Here is a 22,634-nt window from a genome sequence, read left to right as displayed (position 1 = left end):
AAACCACACGAATTACGAAAGATTATACCGGATGTTAGTGCGACAGTAATATTAGTTATACATAAAATCAAATCATATATAATCCAAAATCATGTACAAGTGTCAAAAATTAGTATTTATGATTAAATATTTAAATTCTATTCGTCATATAAGTAGTAACAATATTTAATTTACAAATATTATTCGATGAACAAAACAATATATTTTTTTTTTGATTTGTTTGATTGTATATTATAATATTGACGATTTTCAATATTTTATTATTAACTGTTTTCCGTTAAATGTAATTTGTTTAGGTATTCAAATGAATCTGTTTGTTCAGTATACTATTCAATACGATTAATGGAGGTGGATTCTTAGACTTAATGAGAAAGGCTCATTAGAATAGCTATCTCTTGTTCAGAATAATATCGTATAGTATTTTGATTGAAATGCATTGCAAACAGTTATATGTGAAATATATTAGTATGATAATTATTATAATATAGGTACCTATCAAATTATTGTGATTGTTTGCTTTCATTTATGTCTATGTTGATATTTATTATGTTTTACACCACAACGCAAAAAAGGCGATTGGTTTTTTTTCTCCTCTTTTTGACCTAGTGATAATTTTGAACCCATTGCCAAGAGTGGGTTACATAAATCACCTCATCCATAAAATGTACAATTGATGCATTAATGATAATAATATTATTCTTGACTAGTTCGATGGTTTTCGGGTTCACTTCTACCCTCCCCTTGTTATCCAAAAGCCTAACTACTAAAATGCTGCCTTTTTTAAACACGTGTAGTTTTAATGAATACCACTAACCTAATATATATACCACATATACCTTAAAAATATATATTAATATATATATATGTATATGTATATTTACATCCCTCTCCGATCGCCCGACCACCCTAGAACCAAAAGTGGGGGTAGTAGGCAGTAGACTGTGTCAGCGATGTTATTCCCACTATACCCCTTTGCCGTTTCTGCTCGAGTACGGTACACAGGGTTAGGGATAGATGAAGCCGGAGGAGTGGAAAGGGTGATTCTAAATTACCATCTCCCTGGTCCGCATCCAAATCGGGTCCCATAAAAACGGACAGGCATTATTATAATACTATATAACACGGCTTGTGCACACTTTTCGTTTTTCGTTTTGTTTTACATTAATCGTGGCCAAAAGTATACACCGAAACAGCCGTGGTTGGGATTTTCAAGTTATGAATATTATTATACCACTACAACTACGAATAAACTGGTGAGCCTGTTCACTGACTCTATATCACAGTACACGTGTTTCGTCGTAAAAACAGGAAGAAGAAAAAAAATAACGCGAACAAACACCCAAGTAACGATTATTATTACTATTATTATTATTTATTAGCTTTTCCAAAGGTGGCGATCGGAGAGGCGGTGAACTCGGTCCATTAGCTATAGTAGGCTTATTTTTACGCGTTTTTCATTCACCCCGCGAACGGTCATTAAGACAATCCATCGGGTAATCGAAAACACGATCAAACAAACGGACCCTTGAAAGCAACTCGAACAGCAGCTTTTCTCCAGAGATGAAAAAAAGTATAACAACCCCTCGAGTCTCACTTGATAAGGAATAGATTACACAGATTAAGGGACGTCAGTTTTTGATTACGCTCACACACACACGCATGATTGCGGCAGTAGGCAGGCGGAATTTTCTTGTTCTGCAGCTACAGATGACTTAACGAAGGAATTTGTTTTCTCCATAAACGGCTTTTGAGATAAACTTTCCGACCAATTATTCAACGGGAGATCAAAAATCGATTCAATAATAATATATATGTCATAAATTATGACTCATAATCATCTCAGTTCAGTGGGTATTATATATCATTCAATAATAAACATGTTAAGTATACGCGTATAGAAACCGTATTATTATCTTTTATACGCACAATAAGCAAATTTATCGATTAAGTAAATAACTTGATCATTTATATTGATGTAAAAATAGTTAACTATCAGAATATTTAATGAAAGAAAATATTTATTTGAAACTAGAAACCAGTGGCTGTATAGTGTACAAAAAAAAAAAATAGTTATGAGACAATTTACTAAAATATGCATAGTATTGCACCATATTTTCAACAATATTTTCATAACGATTAATCCAAACATTATATTTAAAACCTAAACCGTATCGATCTAATATATGTTTTACAACTAATAGTTTAAACAAGATGATTTTTCAAAATTAATTTATGATTAATATTGATAATTTTGAAAATCGTTTGTGATATCAACATTTTAACGTAAAATAAATTCTAAAATATAATTTATCATGTATTAAAATTTAATTTAATTTTGGAGTTTGCATTACACTAAAGCGTATTACGTTTAATATCACTCTGTTTTACTACATCAAAGTATCCTATATGGATAATACTATAGAATAATCAGTAAATGTCTTGGAACCCTGACAAGATTAGTATTCACTGGAAAATATAATTACAAAATATAGACGACTAATAATTATAATTGTTGCTTATTTTTTATGGTATTACGCATGTTAAATGAGGCGCAATAATCAATCAATATAAATAATATAATATTTTTTTGAAAAATAATTTTTTAAATTAATTTTACTTCTGGAAATAAATTTTGTATAAAAATATTTTTAAAAAAAACAGAATTTTATTCGGTACAACGACTCCGTTTATTTAACCTTTCGGTTTGAAATTAAATTAAATCAAATACTTATTACTATGGTAAAATACGATATAATATATCGATGATCATTGTCTGTTTTGTTCCGAAAGTATGAACCATATACAGAGTACAGAACTTATAACGTTCATGAAAAACCTTCGAACTTAATCATAACTCGACGGATCATAAACTGATATCAGATATTATACAGGGTGACCCACAGATATCTGACATTCTGAAAAATGAAATAACTTTTGTTCTAATCGATATTTTTAAAAAATGTCTTTTAAATATAATTCATAGACACTTGCGCTACATTTTTAGAATACATTTTTTATTTTTTAATACTGAAAGTAAAAAACTTAAAAATTGATAAAATTTTTTTCGAAATATTCAATATAGCCAATTTATAAATCTGATTTTTAGAAAAATGTATATGGTAAAAACACATATTTAAGTCAAAAGGCTGATTTTTTACAATTTTTTTTAAATATCAATATTTTCGTTAAGTAAATTACGATCTAGTTTATGTTAGAAACCTTGTAATTTCAAATAATAATAAAGTTTTTTTTAAATGTTTTATAAGAATATTTTTAAATAAGTGCATGTTAAAATCTAATTATTTTTTTTAATGTATTTATTTTAATAATATGTGATGTATAAACTATAAATTACTATAATTTATCTAACGAAAATATTGATATTTTAAAACATTTGAAAAAATCAGCCTTTTGACTTAAATAAGTGTTTTTACCATATAAATTTTTCTGAAAATCAAATTTATGAATTGGCTATATTGAGTATTTCGAAAAAAAAATTTATCAATTTTTAAGTTTTTTATTTTCAGTATTAAAAAATAAAAAATAAAAATGTAGCGCAAGCGTCTATGGATTATATTTAAAAGAAATTGTTTAAAAATATTGATTAGAAAAAAAGTTATTTCATTTGTCAGAATGTCAGATCTCTGTGGGACTCGCTGTATACGTTAATATGATTTTGTGATAGTGTATTATACCTAAGACATACATAATATAATTTGTATTAGCTCTTCCAGATTCCTATCGCGTTGGTAGCTGTGTAGGCAGACCTAACAATATATCAATAGCATTTCGCTCACATAACATGATAACTAACGATTATTTTTGTTACACGCGAATATAATATTATGATTTAACATAATATCGTTAATTTTTAATGTTTTAGATAAGTAATAAACATAATCTGGAGGAATATAATTCAAGATCGGGAGATTATGGTGGCAGGTTGTGGTGGTGGCTATAAGACCGTTTAAGTTACTTATAAGCCGAAACGCATTCATCCTTTATGAATCAATCGTATTTATATTTATAATGACATCATTCGAAAACACAACTTATGATATTGGGTGTATTATTAATAAATGAAAATTAATACGCTAGGTAGTCATGATAATTGCCACATTAAAAGGCTTTACGCTGTGTTTTTGTAGTAAAACGTGAGAAAATAATCGTATAATTTTTGGTTCACGTTTGCAACACGGTTTGAAAGTTAAATGTTTATAATACAGACTAACCCGACGAATAAAAACTGTTTAATTTCCCACAATTGTTCGGTGTCCCTGTGAGGCATTATAATACGAGGGAAAAATAATATCATTTTCATTGTTTGGCTTTCGAATCATTTCCCGTTGCGTAATACGGCGGTAACTTACCTCCAGGGCACTAGCAGTACACAAAAGTCTATTGATGCAGGCATTTCCACCGGAGCAGAATAATTTGACAAAATTATAGTTTTAAATTAATTTGAAGAATTTAAAATTTAAACAATTTCTGCGTGTTTGCACAGCCGACCGAGGTTACGAGCAAGGTATCCGGCCCGGGACAAGTCGCATTTTATACTCGACTTTCCTGTTCAAATAACGTGCAAGTTCGCACGCGTTTCATCGCCGTGTTTCTCGTCTCTGCTAACAATAATAATAACAACAAAAATAATAGTAATAATATTAAACTACAGACCGAATACTGACGGTAAACAGTAACGTCATTGTAGTCGAACGCCCCTCACCAAAAATAAAATTCATTTTCATATTATATCATTTCCTTTGCCAACGATTTGATTTTACGATTTCACATGATGACGTTCGATATTCCACGCACAGATTTATGTTATACATACTTTTATATGATATATATTATACATACAATATATTTTATTCACTTCTCCCCAGCATAACGCATCGATATGGGATACGTGATGATTTGGACATTTGAAAACGACATAATCCACGATACATTTTCACGTCGTCAAAGAACACCTTATCGATATTTCTACGTACCTGTAGATGAACTGAAAGAGAAAAATATGATATTCCGGACGAATATAAATGAAACTTTACGCGAACATATGATTAGGCAGATAGTATAAATCAATATGATGGTGGAGTTGGACCAGTAGCAAAGAAGTACAAGAAGATAAAATGCTATATAATTACTTTTTTAATCATTAATCACATACATAAATATTACAGTTTACGTATTCATAAATAATAGATTAGTGATAACTTAAAAAAATATTAGCAGAAATGTCCACTTAAAAACGGGCTTCACAAAATTCAATCTCATAAAAAAAAATTAAGAATTGTAGAAATGCAACAGAGGCGCCATCTGTCTCGAAAACTAAAATTTAAATATACATCAGTAGTGCCATCTATCCATTAAAATAATACCCAATTGATTTTATTATGATTATATTATAATAATATTTTTTGTATGTAAGTGTGAAAAAAAATATTGTTAAGTGTTTAATTTTACCAAATTATAACTAATTGGTCTATGACCGACGACCGTGAAATGAAAAACAAATTATACAGTTTTACCAAAATTTTCAACTAGCGGCGGTTCCAATAGAATACAACTGCAAATAATCGCACAAAAAGGTGGTGTTGGTATAATACCAACATGCCTTAAAGAATTAAGAAATTGGTGAAAATCACACCTATAGTTGGTTGCGTAGCATTAATATTTGACAATTACAGCCATAATTAGAACTAAAAGATGATTATGTTAAAAACATTTAGAGAGAGTTAAAATGGGGTATATCTACGGGAAATTGTTAACAAATAATCAACGCCACGTATTAAAAATGACAAATTCAACTCAAATTTTGAAAAATATAGAGTAGGTATTTTTAACAGTCGACAAAGTGTACATGATCAACTAGATTAACTAATAATAATATAATATTAGCACCTAGATAGTTTTACAATCTTAATGTTTCTAAGTAGGGCGTGTCTTCTATAATGTTGTCTTACTAACGCATAAAATATTAATTTTTAAATAATTAATAATCCCAGTAAGCTATTGTGTTTAATATTAAAACAAACTGATTTTAATTTAATTTATATATATATATATATTTTTTTTTTTTTTTTTTGATATTTTAATTTTAAAGCAAGTTATGAACATTTTAAAATTAATATTCTATTATAACATTTACTAAATATTTTTTATCAGTATACGAAATAATTTGAAAGCTAAGAAAAGATTTTTGACGTTATGCCTTTAGGTGTACCATGCATGCATCCATTAAAGTGTATAATATGCGTAGGTAGGTACATTATAGTATCAAAAGAAGCATTTAGAATTTAAATCAACCACTATTATAGTACAATATTTACTATAATAAATATTTGTTTGTAAATTTTTTCGTAAACCTAACCTAACGTTTTATACTTCTTTTAATATTCGTTCATCGGCATGGGAAAGGATAAGGATAAATATATAAATTAAATCATCGAAAAAAAATTTATAAAATATGTTTATGTACCTATAAATAAAAATCATGATTTTTACTATTATTATCACATTTATCACCTAGATAGTATTATTTGTATAACGTTAGTTAACAATAATTCAACTAAAAATCCTTATATGTCAACCTTATATGAGCCCTCACAACCCTAATTCAAGCCCTGATATCAGCTATAATAATTTTATAAAACACCTAGTAAAATAGTGAATTTAGATACCTATATGTTTATTTGTTTTACGACAATATTACATATAACATGTGAGTAGGCACTGACTTCACGGATATTACAGATCACACAATTTAAATATTAAATCCCTACAGAACTTTTATCTAATTCTATCTGCATGTGTTCGAGAAACATTATTTTTTAAGTTTATGTTAGTAGCTTTATATTGTACATCGGGTGGGATAATGAATTCAGATTAAATTATATTTATTTTACGTCTATATAATGTAGATATCTACTACGACGCAGACTGCTGTAATTACTCCGATCGAGTAAACCGATTCGCGTTCAATCTCGATCACCCTGCATTACTACAGTGTATGTGAAAGTGTAGGTGGTTAAACGCAGAGCCGAACAAACATATCTCAATTACTCCGTTTGCTTCGGGGTGTGATTTAACACCCCTATACCGAATACCATGTCAAATTATATCGGTCAAGAAGACCTTTTCGACGAAACCGTGAAACTATACTCGTGTCCTGAGGGGCCGAGGGACTGGCACTGACGAGTATAATGATTGTCGTCGTCACATACATGGTACGTGGTATATACCATAATATATAATATTATATATATCGCACTGTCGTCATCCCTTTTAGCCACCACGTGAAATGTGCAATCGAATTCGACTGTCCCACGAAATGTTTTTTTTTGTATTTTTCCTTTTATTTGTTTATTCGTCACGATACAGCTTATGGATTATTATTGCAATCCGCGAGACGGCATCGACCGAACACTGCGAACAATATCGATTGAAAGTTGCTGCTCCTGCGTTCACATTCAAACATTGACACTTTAAAATAATAACATTACAATTATTTCCAAAAATCATTGCGTATATCAAAACGTACACCAATGTAATATGTGTACCTAGGTTGAGGTATCTATACGTTACATAGTAAGTTTAAATGCTATTATTATTTATTCATCATAAAAAATACGCGAAACTTTATGGTTTTTGATTTTATTTGTAGCCACGTATACAGCTGATGTCCAACTATGACGCGATGTTTAGTGTGTGTATGAATTTTCATCTATTATTTTTAAAACGTAGGCGTGAATCATGCAAGTTACCATATGGACGTTCTATACGGGCATCTATAATAATATATATATACAAAATATATTATTGGTTTTGTTCTCAAATCACTGTCCGGGGTCATCGTCTTCGACAAGATCAGCACAAATAATTCATTTTCCCAGATACTATAATGATGTGTAATAGTATATTATAATATTGACAGTTATCTTTTTAGATATCATTTCTATTTAATTGATGTCACATAGGCTTATAATGATATGGTTTTTCCAATGTTGAACGTGTTGAAAAGAATCGCTAGAGCAATAATAATCAAATACAATAAGATAATATATGGAAATGGATCATTCTTCGATGCAGGTGACAGTAAAAAATCGCATTTATCACTTTTAGCTCACCTTATCCGCCCAAGAATAATCGTTTCAAACCTTCACCGGAGCCATTACAGGTGTATAGACGAAATACTATAATATTCCAATCATTTGGTGTTTACTTCTTTCTCGGTAGACCTATATATTACTTTATTGTGTACACTGAGTCGAAATAAATCGAATAGAAAAACGAAACGAACTCACAAATTTGACTTTATTTCCACGATATTTATTTTTTTATTTTTTGGCATTAGGTCGTGAGTAACCAGTGAGCTAACTCTGCTGTAGTCAACGCTTTCCACGGAGGTCGTCGCAATTAATCATTATACCTACACAAACCTTGATATGCCACCTCCGCAACAACGACCGTTACCGCGGTGGTGATACTCCGTCGTTTATGTCATGTATCACACGCAACAATGACACGTCGTCCGTCACACTATTCTGTTTTTTTTTTTCCCATTCTTACGATCCTTATAATATCATATTCAATACGACATGTAACCTGCTGCGATAAGCCGAGAAATACTTATTTCGTCCGGCACCACGAGCCTCTCTGATATAGGTATAAAAATATAACATATATATATATATTACATAGCGGGCTTTATTCTCTATATTTATATTAAAGTCTGTTAGATCACGACTCTGGCGGTGGCGAACACGGTCGTAAATCACTAGCGTGTGATTTTGGCATATATATATATATATATATATATATATATATGAGATACGTGAAAGAAATAGCCCACGCTCGTGTGCCGCCCGGCGTCTAGTTGAAAATTCGATTATCGGCGACCAAAGATCATATGCTTGTAATAAAACGATCTTATTTAACTACCGTGACAACCAGTGTTGGCAAAAATAGCATATTACCCACTCGGGGTTTTCGGCGGTGAGGAGTATCCTGTTACAAAAACTAAATATGATATATCACCGACGTTTTTTTTTTTTTTTTTCAATAAACAACACATGTTTTCCGGTCTTTAACAGCACCCGAGCAATTTGTTTCGTAAGGGGGCAATTCAGAGTTTAAAAAAACGACAAATTTATCAAAACAAGTATAACATATTATATATGTAGATATAACTTAGTTGATTGTAAAACAGTTAATGCTAATATTATACGCGTTGGTCGTTGATCTCTATTAATAATGTTTTAATAGAATATACGATCATTTTTGCGCACGCTTATAATATTGCTATTTTATAATCTTATAAATATTTTAATATTTTTTGGAATTAATTTAAAAATAAGTCACCGTTCAAAAATCGCATTAATAATCAAGACGTGCATACATTTGTTTAGATCAACACCGTGTAGAAGTTATACGTGGCCGGACGATAAGTCAAACAGCTGCAGCTATGCAATATAAACAAGATATATGTAAAAACAATTATTTCTATAATCTGACGTATTCGATAAATTCGATTATGATCCAAGTTTTCGGAAATATTATGTCATAAACTCGTATATCATGAGTTTTTTTTTAATATAAATACTTAGGGTTTTGTACATAATATATTACAGTTTTGAAAACTGCATTAAACAAGACAAGCATTGAAATTAAATTATCATTTTCAATTACCTCACACAGGAGGTACACATAATAACGTAATAAAAAATAATTGAAGTAATAAAAATATGAATATATAGACTAGTTTTGTTTTTGTTTCTCTAATTATTATTTTAAAGCCAATATAAACAGATAGATACTCTTAATTACTTAGAATCTAAAATAAATTATTTTTATTCATGTACTAAAATTATAAATTAAAATAAAATATTAAATGTATAAAAATATAATCTAGCACGATCCAAAATTTAGAGTAGGTGGAGTAAAAATATAAAATAGTTTTATGGTTTATTATTTTATTTTGATGAATGCATTGTAATAAGCAATTTTGTTTTACAATATTATGCTTGTATAATGTATATTAAATTTTCATTTTGATTTTTTTATTACTTAATTAAACATTTTATTCATTTTATTATAAAACAACTATAGCTTTTTCCTTTCAATTAAAAAAATGTATATATGTATTGTGAATACCCTTATTGCGTTTTATTTTTGTTTTTATTAATTTGAATTCTAGTAGGAAAACAAAGGAATTAGTTTCAAAACATTATTCGAGTATAGTGGCGTACGCAGAGAACGCATTAATGTTAATTTTTTTGTTTAACTATACGTGTGCTAAATCCAATGATGTACAGTAATAGTTTCGGTATAAAATAAGATCAATTTGGTATTGGTGATGAGTAATAACTGCTAACTCCAGAGTAAAACAGTTAACTTTCATTTTACCTACGACCATAGTTACTATTATTATTTTTATTTAACAGTAGTGCTTATCACTATATTGTTATTATGCACTTATCTTATTAAAGTTAACAAAAACGTAGACATTTTGATTAACGTTTTCCACTCGAAATATCATATTTTAAATATATTGTTACTTTTATTTATATGTAATCGATTTTAATATGAATGCACGAGATTTAATGAAATATTAATTATATATTTTTTTAAACAACTCCGTTGTTTTTTATATCATATAATCTATAACGTAAATTATTGCAATAGAAATTTTTAATCAAATTAAAAAATTATTTTAATATTTATTATTTTAATTCAAATATAATAAATAACGGAAAACTATATGCAATTTATATTTTATGTGTGTATATATATATATAGTCTAAAGACATTGAATATGATTTTTTTTTTCTTTTAAACACTAGTTTGTATCATTAAAGTAGATTATAATTGTATTCATAATGAAAATAATACAACTATATTAAAAGAGTTGCCTCGTTAAATCTTTAATGCGGTAGGTACTCATTAAATGAGACACGTAGGTACATAGATGTATTAAAGATAAATATCTTAAATTAATATAAAAATAAATTATTGTAAGATGTTTAGTTTGTTTCAAAGTACATAAATTACAAAATCCTTCCTCTGTTAAAAGAGCCAGAGTCCGTGATATGGTTAATAAATAATATCTTTAGGATATAATTGTATTCTTAAAATGTTACTACTTCTCAAAATGTCCTAAAAAATGTGATGTAGGTGCATATATTAGAAAATCGAGTTTTAAATTCCTGGAACTTAAATTGACAAATTTTAAAAATCTATATTTTAGAATATGAACTTTTTATAAAATAATATGTTCTATAATAATAAAAAAAAAACCTATTAAAAAACAGTGTTTTAAAATATTTATTTAATTTCCAATCATTATAGTAAAACTACTTATCAGGATTTTCTTAACATAAACATTTAATATATTAATTTTTTTTAATCGTAAATTCATTAATTATAATAGTAGGTTCACAAACTAATGTTTGAGTAATATTATGTATGCAGACATGCAATTAGTAAATAAAATAAATATTTCAAAAAATTTGCAAGTATATATTAAATGTTTTATTTTCTAATGCACAGTTTTTCAAAAATTTTTGTATTCTAAAATATAATATTTCTTCAAACTAGCATTCAAAAACTCATCATTCTAACAAATGCATTTTTTTAAACTTATCTCAGTACCAATTAAGTACAATAACATTTTTTATTCCACTATTCCACAGTAAAATTCTTTGTAAAATTTAAATACTCACCTAAACAGCGTATCAAATATGTCTTATTAGTTTATTCTTTATTGAATTTTTATTTAAATTTGATTATTGCTTGTTTTGAACATATGTGTTTAATGTTTTACATGAAAAGCTCATCAAAAATTGTCGTGTTCATACCTGTAACAAAAAATAAAAACCTTTAATATTTAACGATTAGTTAAAAATATCATTATATTTTACTTAATAATTTTTCTGAAATAATTATATATTTTTTTAAAAATATTTACACAATTTGGATGAATACTTTTTACCCGAGTGATAATAGTCATATAGCTAACCAGCTATCACGATTTTAAACCATAATTATTTTTCTTTTTGATTACTAAACTGCGGTAGAACATTAAATCTTATCTTTAAAATACTTAGGATATTTGTTTAAATATCAAGGTTCCAATTTTAAATAACCACAATAATTCTAATTTTTTTATTTCCCACAGCTCAGCCAATAAATTGTATAAGAATCGAGAATCCTACCAGGATGATAAGAATCACCGGTGAATGATGAATCCGTCACAAAATACATAATGTGTACTTATAATATTATGGCTTTATATTTAATTATATTGAGCTCACACTTATATAATTTATATATAATAAAAATGAAGAGCTGTTTGTTGGTAAATCAAATCAACCGAAATAGATTTGGCTCATTAATATTTTCTAAACTTAGTCATGTTATTTTAGCTAGCCATTTTTACAGAAAAAAAGGAAAATGCATAAATAACTAAAATGGATTTTTAAAATTTTTTTTTTTCTAGTAACCATTATGGTTTTCATAGGTTACATATATTATTATAATATACCTTGTTATTGTTACAAATTAGTGGAAATTCGTATTTTTTTTTTTTTGTCATTAAATAGCTGCCACAGGATTACATAATAATATAATGTAGCCTATAGGTGATGGTAAATAATAATTTAAATTTATAGTTTTGATATTTGTTCACTACATTTTTAATACGCGTTGGTTTATCAGAAGTTAATATACTCAAAAACTATTGGTCAGTTTTAAATAAAAAGTTATATCAATAGATTTTTCAACATACATAATATTATTAATTCCATTTTTTTACTCCCTTACTTAGGTAGATAAAGTTGGCTCGGGCATGATTTGATTTTCAATGATTTGTAGTATTTTCATTGATAAATTAAGTGTCTCAAATATGATATATTATTTTACAAATAGTGTATTGATAAAAAAAATGTTTGGGCGATACCAGACAGCACGGATATTATAAATAAATAATTAAAAAATATCTAATTTGTGTATATAAAGAATTATATCACTGTATACCGATGGTGCCTACAAATTTATGCACGCGATGAGAAACAATAACCCACCAGAAAACCGTTTCGGTAGTGCAGGACCTCCGTAGTTGGATCTGCCCGATTCTCGGATTCCGCATATGGCTTGTTGTTAAATATAACAGCTATTACACGATACACTAATGCCGGTGGTGGACGTCTGAGTGTCTGACGGATATCCATCACATCCCATCCGATCGAACAAGGAACAAAAGAACCCGTCGATCATTGTCGATCGTGTATTTGCTTATGTTACGCAGGTAGGTGTAGGTGATAAGTACCAGCTACCAGTTACGACGCTTTACCACGTCTATATTAACACCATCGTAGTATATGCAAACACAACAATACTATTATTATTATTGTATTACGTCGTAGGAATCGTATTATTTTTTTGTCTCCATTTTTTTTTTATATAAATATATAACATATTATATTGTATGTCTTTATTTTTCCATTTCGCCAGAGGAATGATATATTTTCATCATACCCTAATAATTGAAGCGTGGGTACTTTTCTAAGTGCATCTAAACATATCTTCATCATTTTGGAAAAGGCGTTGCGTATGTAAAATATTTAAGTTATACTTATGCTTTACCGCGAAATATTGCATTATAATAATTAGTGTAGATGGGTGCTCAACCCCGATTCATCACTCAAACTATTATGCGTTTATACGATTCATAATTTTTGGAATTTTTAAGTATTCTTAGAAACATATTATCATATTTTTTTTTAAGTATCAAAATATTGCTAGTGAGATTATTCGCGATGGCGGTACAAAATTATTGTATATTCAAATTAAAACTCGCCTTTTTTACTGTAAATTGTTAAACAGATGATTTTTTTTTTAACTCTAGTCTTTTTTTCTTAAAAATAATATGTCATTTGACAGACATCCCACAGTTTTTTTTTTAGTATAAAATATATTATAAATATTTCCATCATGGTGTTTTGAATTTCAGGAGTTTTGTCTCAAAATTCAACGCATTTGTGTGGTATACTGCTGCAGCAGTGCATTTTCAAATATTTTATGGTGTCTTATATCGTATAAATTCTCATATTATTTAATATCAAAGAAAATTTTCCTCTAATCACAAATTCGTAAATATGGAATATATGCAATATTTTTATTATGATATAGATACAGCGGTGCATGTGCATTATTGTTTAACTCAAATTGTATCAGTTAATAAAATAAAAACGAGTAAGAATATAATTATAATCAAAATTATTATACAACACTGCAGTATTTCAGTATACATATCAATTGTAGGAATAATATACGTATATAGGTAGTTTATTATTATCTAATTCCAATAGTATATAATTTAGTATAATAATACCGGTATACAAATTAAATAATAATAATAATAATAATAGTTCAAAGAATTCGTTACAATTACGATCGTGATTGATGGATTCTGAGTATATAGGTATAACAATAATTGCTGTGCACCACTCGCTGATATTTTTACGCATCATAATAATAATTGTTGTTCAATTTTTATTTATACCCATTAATTATTATTGTTTTGAACGACGAAAATAATTGTGCCAATCAATATCATCAAAAATTCATTTTTTAAATTAATTTTATTCATCGAATATTATAATTTGATTGACATAACAAATTTAATGCATGTAGCGTGCTCATCTTGAATTTACGCATTGTCAATGATGCTCATTTCATTGAAATTATTTATAATTTTATGATTTATTAAAATAAAATAACATGATGGGTAAATTTAATGAGAGCATAGTTTGTGTTTTCAATTATTAAGCTAAATCTACGCATATAATGTAAATATATAATACTGTATTACTTAATCTGTAATCATGATAACATACAATCATAACTAAGGTATCCATATTGTATCTACATTAATTCTACAACCACATGCTAAATAATTAGCTGTTGAAGCCTTATTTTAATAAAAATATATGTTTTAATTTGATTGTATGATCTAACTATTTTATTTTAAAGGTGGCATATAACTTACGCAGAACTACGTTAAAGTTATATAAAAACTAACATTAAACAATATGAGTATATCATCGGTGCCATAACACTATACGATTCTAAAGATCTTCAATTACAATTAGTTAATTAAAACATTTTAATAATTCAACCTTTTTTGTTTTTGTTTTTGTGTTTGGAGACCTAACTTACCTATTGTTAGATTAAACTTTGTATTTTTTTTTTTTTTTTTAACGGGTTGAATATTGAATTCTTGTTATCTATAAAAGAAAATCTGCTAAGCTTTTAACTAAAAATTCAATCTTAATGAAATTACCATCGTAAAGAATTGACTTTTTCTACATTAACTAAAAAATGACAAAATCAAGTTTGGAGAACCTTACTCTAAATCACTTAGTAATAATAAAGTTTTGACTTTTGAGTGAAAAAAAAAATAACAAGTACAAAAATAATAATAAAAAAACACATTATTTATTCATACTTAAGATTTGTTTCTAATGAGCATTCGGTAAGAGTTTCGAACATTATAATAGTGTTTAAAACAAATATTTTACGTTTAAAGTTGGTAACAGAGAATCTGGTATAATGTCTACTTTATAATATAACTTCAGGAACTTTAATATTATGGCCACACAGGCTAAAACTGATTATTTTACCCTAAATCAAGTAATGCATTAGAAAATACAAATGTAATAACTTTAAGATAAGATAATTAAAATGGTTATAGGTACATACCGCAAAGAAAGTAAACAAAATGATTTTTTTTTTTTTTTATAAGAAAAAAGTGCTGATAAACGATTATCACAATACACCAATGAGAAAATAATTTAGAAAGTTTGAAAAAAAAATGAAAATAGAAAATAATTTTTTTAGATACATTTTATAAGTCCGTGAACTTGTCGGCACTAAGATAACAGAATTCAATTAAGCCTATCCAACAATTTTGTTGGACATTTGTTTGAAAGTTTTTAAAATTAGTTGGACAATATAAAAAAAGTTATGTTCAATTTTCCAAAACCACCGCTAAGTTCTCATTAACGGCCAGCACTAAATCAAACACAACAAAAACTATCCAAAACTATTGATGGCAATTTGTTGGACGTTGTTAGAAAGGTCCCACGATTTTTTAGATCACCATTTATTTTATACGATTTTTTGAAAAAGTGCCGATAACTTTTTAATAAATTTGTAAAAAATAAATGGTGATCTAACAAATCGTGGGACCTTTCTAACGACGTCCAACAAATTGTCATCAAAAGTTTTGGATAGTTTTTGTTGTATTTGATCTAGTGTTGGCCGTTGATGAGAACTTGGCGGCGGTTTTGGAAAATTGAACATTACTTTTTTTTATTGACCAACAAATTTAAAAAAAAAAACTTTCTAACAATGTCCAACAAAATTGTTGGATAGGTCTAATTGAATTCTGTTACCTTAGTGCCACCAAGTTCACGGACATTTATTATGTAATATTTTATAACAATAAAAAATGTTATCAACCTCGGTCCTGCTGGATACAGTAATAACCCTGTATGTATAACGTATAATGTTATTATGTACATGCATGCTGATTGACAGCGTAAAGTAAAATAAAGTCGTTCGTCATCGAATTTATTGTAGAAATAATTGGTTTTAGGGGGTGGTGGCTAGAGTGGGAGGAAAAAAACTTAAAATAAACATCGAGAAATTCGACGTATGATACGACGACATGGAACGTTTGGAGTATATTATTTGAAAAACGAAAATAATACATATCTGTTTATATATATAATATATATGTGTGTTTAAATAGTGGCACAGGGATTGTGTTTTTATTTATCGCATCGTGTTGTCAAAACTTTTGCTTTACGGTTTTAACACCAGGGTAAGAGTTTAGCAAAATGCAGCCGAAAACTTTTGCGTTATGCCGTAATCGAATTGACGTGAGCAGCACACACCACGCACGAAAAATTATGGTTTTTACCATTATTTTAAAACGTTTATAGTTTTGACACGTCATCGTGACTAACACAGCTAATTTGGTTTTTGTCGTCTGTGGAAGGATGGCGATGGCATGGGGAGAGATATCGAACCTGACTGCCGAATAATTTGGTTTTCGACCTTTTGAACCGTTCGCAATTTGTCTGACAAATACACTTTTGTAAAAAAACCCTGGAGCTTTTCAAAAGGAAAATAAAATGAAAAAAATGCTGGCCCGGGCAAGGGTGTTGGAAAACAACGGTTGGTATTTTATTATTATTATTATATACCTATACCTATACGTGGGAAAATAAATAAATAAAAAAGTCCAATGTGTCCATTGGGTTTTTCTCACGTGCGTCCACGTACGGGTATTAAACGCAATTGCGGTTGAAAACCGATGACTTCCGTTTCAGTACCATCCGGTTGCCCTTTTCGCGTTCGTTAACCTTCGCATTGTTTCGGGATAGCAGAGACATTTCGCAAATAACAAGTAACAAATGCTCGTGTTTGGGCAAGGTAGGATGCTCGTCTACCAGCCTTTGTTCCAACAATATTCGACCCAATTCATTTTCGTATCCACCACTGAGATAATAATAAATAATAATAGTAATTGTAATAATAATAATAATATCAATTGTAATAATAATAGTCATATCCGATATTTAAGACAAGTTAACTGTGCCATATTATTAAATAATATATTATTTATTTCTATAGGTCATTATCGTGAATATTTGCAAATATTAATAAATCAATGCTTGAAGAAATGAAAAAATAATACATTTTTGGAACTCCAAAGTGTTATTTGTTTTTCTTTTCATTTTGTCACATCGTTCTGCTGTATAAGCTTTGGATTCAAACAACGTCCATCGAATCCTATTATTATGATTCTTCATTAACACTAATTTAAATCTTAATTTTAAATTGCATGAAAATCAATGATAAATAAAGTGAAAAGAAAATCGAAAACTTGCAGAACTTTGGTGAAAGCTGTGAAGCGCCTAAATACAGTTTGTACTGTATCGATTGTAATTTTCATATTTAACTCGTATTGAATTGGTACAACTAAATTATTAATATTATAAATACAATAAATACATTATACTATAATTTGTAAATTTGACCCAAAAGTTGATCAAAAGGGTGACTACGTTTGACATCACTTTTGAAAAACATACATTAATTATGTGCCTCGTATACTAAAACGTTACAGGTAGTATTCATACTCATAACGAATAAGTGGAAATAAAATATTAAAAAACTTCAAACACATATAGATCTTATAGTATTAATATTTAATAAATTATAGATTGGACTGTCGACGGTTTGAATCCCAGGCACTGGCGACATCTCTCTCTGAACTAACAGATATAGGCAACACCGCCATCCCCCAACCTTCCATGGCAGAAACTTAAGAGTGTCCAATTATAAATTATTCAAAAATAGCTATCCGAACTAGTCATTCGAGTCTACTCCCAGACATAGTGTCATACGTAAAACAAAATAAAAATTAGAAATATTAGTTAGGAATAACTTCTAAACAGAGAATTAATGTTTCCAATTGATACCAAATAAGTGTATGCCAGCTATATCAAAGTATGAGTATCGATAATATGATTATATTATATTATATTATATATATATATATATATATTTTTATTTTTATTTTCATTAAAAATTACAATCTATTCTGTACTAGAACAATAATCAAATATTAAATAATGATTATATGCGAATCTTTTTAGATGAGAAACCACCCATTATAGTGATACTATCTAGAATATAAATATAATCATAAGTTTATATAAAAATGTAACCAAACTGCCTCAATTGGCCATCACTATTAGCAATCATTATACGACAATAAAAATATAGTGGCCCTCAATCTATGATGTCTCCTCCATGTTTTTACTATCTAAATATACAGCGTACACGTAAAGTTGAGGATACTTTAGAGTGGAGATACATTATATTTATATTGTACCAACGCAAACTGTATGTTGAATCTTGTGTATATAATATATAGATCATTGTTTTTTTTGTTTTTTTTTTTTTTTTGGGGGGGGGGAACTTGCATACATTTTTATTTACAAATACATTAGTTACTTATATACGTTTTAAAAATAATATCTTTTACAATATCATTAATAAATGTTTTATCATTGTTTATAATTCAACACAAAAGTAACATTATTTTTCAGAATAATACCATTATTTTAAAACTATATCCATTCTACTAAATACATATTATATTGAACCATTTAATCTTTCACGGAATTTATGCTTAGTCTTGAAAGTTGTAAAAATAAGCTATATTAAATGGAAATTAAGATTATTTTATAATAATATTTAAAAGACAAAAAGGCAATTTTTTTTTTAAATTTTTTTTTAAAATTTTTTTAATCACAAAAGATGTTTTATCTTAATTGTTCTCGATAACTATATTATGTAATATAAATTAAATAATTACTATATAAGAAATTCTTATTAAAAACCCGTAGAAATAAATAAACCGTTTATACGAGGTATTAAATATTATGCAACTCGGTAAGATCATTGAATTAACATTACTGCATATTAATAAGAATAATAAATATTATTATAATTATAAGTATTATTATCATTATATTATGTAGATTGGAATTTCTGGAAACGCTTTGCGTCGTTAGCGGTATGACGGACGCCACATATCATATGAATATATAATATTAAGTATATCAATCATTACGATATTAATACCTATATATAATTCAAACACGCGATATGACGACGATTTGCAGTCAATTACGACGATTAATATGACGATGCAGTAACGGCAATATTGTAGTACCATTGATGATATATTCTATTATTATTTATAGTAAACAAGGCATTACAGAGTGAGTATAATAAAGAACAATACCTAGGTACCTACTACAATATTATAACGCACAGGTCTTGTGTCGATCGAAGCACGTTATTTTAATATTATATTTTACAGGTATAACTACCGTGCCCCATAATAACGTCACACGTTGATATAATAATATTATTTCGTGCGTAAACGATGGGACGGCCACTGTGTAGCGATACCGATTATAACTCGCCGTATGCCACAACCTCGTTATATCAGGAAATAACAGTTCGAAAATCACAATCAGCTGTACGCGTATAATATTATAATCGAGAGCAGTCGTATACCTACACATGCACAAGGGTTTAGGATACTTTCTGCGTATCGAGTGGTATATATTATTAAATTTTACATCATACGTTTATACGTGGTGAGAGTGCGTGGACAGATGCCCCGAAATCCCAGCAGCCACGATACGCTCGTGTCGAGTGCACTCTCGCGTCCCCTGCATTATGGATGAGCATCATTGTCGTTCTCCGCCGGTCGTGAATAAACACAGAGACCTCAGTTCTAAGTCACTATGAGGTCCTGTGATGAAGTCTACGACAGGCTATCACTGTATGAACAGACGAACTGCACCTAAAAACCTGCACGGCCGTGATGACGTACGTTTAAACATTACAATGTGGAACATGGTATTATTATTGATAATAATATGACATAAAAGTAAAAATAAATAAATAATGTTTTATCTTATCGCTATTAATGATAATAATATAACGCAGATTTATTCATCAGATCTTTTACAACCGATTGTAATAATATACTCCTATCGTATCTAAGCCATCAAACCTCCATTGGAGACGACGGTATAAGAGCCGTATAACATATTATATACATCATCTTTCAATCGATGTGTGAATTGAATGTATTATGTAGCTTTGTCGTCTATATTAAATTCGTCTAGTGTTAATAAATTATGGGCTTCAGTGGAGTTAAAGTACGTACATCGCGTTTTGCGTCAATGATTTTCTCAAACTCGCAAACACTCTGAATTAACAAGCACAGAAAAGCATCGAAGCAAGTATAGTTTAAACGATATATTATATTATTATAATACATTTGGTCGATACAACGTCTTTTATCGATAAAAACAAACACTGTCACGTGTTTAGATCATCGTGTATCCACGTATTATCGTCACATGAACCAGAGTTGTTCTCCTGCGATATAGGGATTTTATTAAAACAATAACTTAATCTGCATTTGCTTCATATATTAGCCAGGTTTACGTATATAAATAATTACCTTTGGAGGAATGAAATTCTCACTAAATAGTAAATAGTCACTAGATACCCATTATCAAGTAATTAAAAAAAATATCCGATAAAATATTTCAACTGACTGGCTATATTAAAAAAAAACATCACCTCGATATTGTTTTTAAAGTTTGGATATGGTTTTTATTGTTTTTCTACTACACCAATAGGTAATAGCTATACAATTATAATATACCTCTACCTGTGGCCACTCTAAACACAAACAAAGATAATAATATGTAATTATGGATACAACATAATATATTATTGTTGCGTTGTAATTACTGTAATTTATATTTTATTAAAACCCATACCATTAATAGTATACAAATCGTGTGCTTAAGTAGAATGTAATTAGTATACAGCAGGTTATACCTAATGTGGTAGCGGTCCTATTATACATGTATAAATAATATTATATCGGATGTTTGTCCTTATCGTCCTTAACAAATATTCCAGGAATAAATTTAAAACTGTATGTTCGATGTACCTCACTTATATACGAATGAGGTGCATCCAAAAAATTACCGTGGTATTATGCCAAGATGACATTTTAATTTAATGAACGCATTAAAAGGCGAACAATATTATAAAACACAGATGATATACAGTCAGAGAGGACACTAAAAGTTTTAAAAAATACGACCAGTCACAGCGAAAAATCAATTTTCACTGCATTGGTTTTTTTTTTTTTTACTAGAAATGTTGTTTCATTTTTTTTTTTTTTTTTACAAAACGCATTCAATTATTATCTGATGGTTACACTGCTTGTCGAATGTAAAAAAAAAATTTTAAAAAAACCGATGAATAAAGACGCGAGACGAATTATAAAGAGAAACACGATGTTGTTGTTAAAATGTTGGGTAAATAACAATTTTCTGACGTGGGAGAGAAAAGAGATTAGTAAAAGGAATCGACGTTTGTATATTTGTATTTTGTATACAGGTAAATATATAGGCATGGCTTAGAAGGTTACTGTGTAGGTGGTATAGGTGGTAGTTTTGTACAGGAAAAGGGTGCTAAAAAGAATCGTGAATTTTATGTCGGTAATTATTTCAAACACATACTCGTATCTATAAGATGCAGATAATATGTCTACCTAAAATTCTTTCACCGCATATTATGCACGGTGAATATTATAATTTTAACTTCACGTACATATCTTGTTTTTAATTGCCTTTTTGTGAAACGCTTTTGATACAAAAACACCTTCAATGCAAGAATATTATTGTGTGTGTGTGTGTCTAAAAAGGTTGGTACACTAAGAGATCCTACACATGAAAATGAAGCAGCGCTAAAGATCATTTTTTGTTTTGAGCTCCAAAATGACGGATCTAAATCCGTCTAACTAAATACTGATTAAAAAAGTCTGACTAATTTAGAAATTATGTGGATATGTGTCAACTTAAAATTGGCTGATTTTTGAAAATTACAATAGTTAATAATCTGTGGGTATTATGTATTTATTTTATATGACAAGAAGAGCATTATTT

At 28.5% G+C, this 22,634-nt stretch overlaps 1 protein-coding gene across 2 annotated transcripts in view; it reads right to left on the bottom strand.

The window, feature by feature from the left end:
- Nucleotides 1-22,634, bottom strand: part of LOC107164968 (contactin-5-like) — a 468,396-nt gene that overhangs the window by 211,651 nt on the left and 234,111 nt on the right. The window contains exon 1 of one of the 2 annotated variants that reach the window (XM_089215857.1): nt 11,727-11,746. The exons of the other annotated variant lie outside the window; for it this stretch is intronic. The gene's annotated coding sequence lies outside the window, so the exon portion shown is untranslated. Of the gene's footprint in view, nt 1-11,726; nt 11,747-22,634 lie in introns of those variants that run through there. 2 annotated transcript variants of the gene reach the window in all.

This window comes from Diuraphis noxia, unplaced genomic scaffold (genome assembly GCF_037042655.1).
Source record: "Diuraphis noxia isolate RWA-SAM2 unplaced genomic scaffold, SU_Dnox_SAM2 contig0001, whole genome shotgun sequence".
Lineage (NCBI taxonomy): Eukaryota > Metazoa > Arthropoda > Insecta > Hemiptera > Aphididae > Diuraphis > Diuraphis noxia.
Note: the sequence above shows the minus strand (reverse complement) of the source record. Positions and strands in the feature narration are given on the sequence as shown.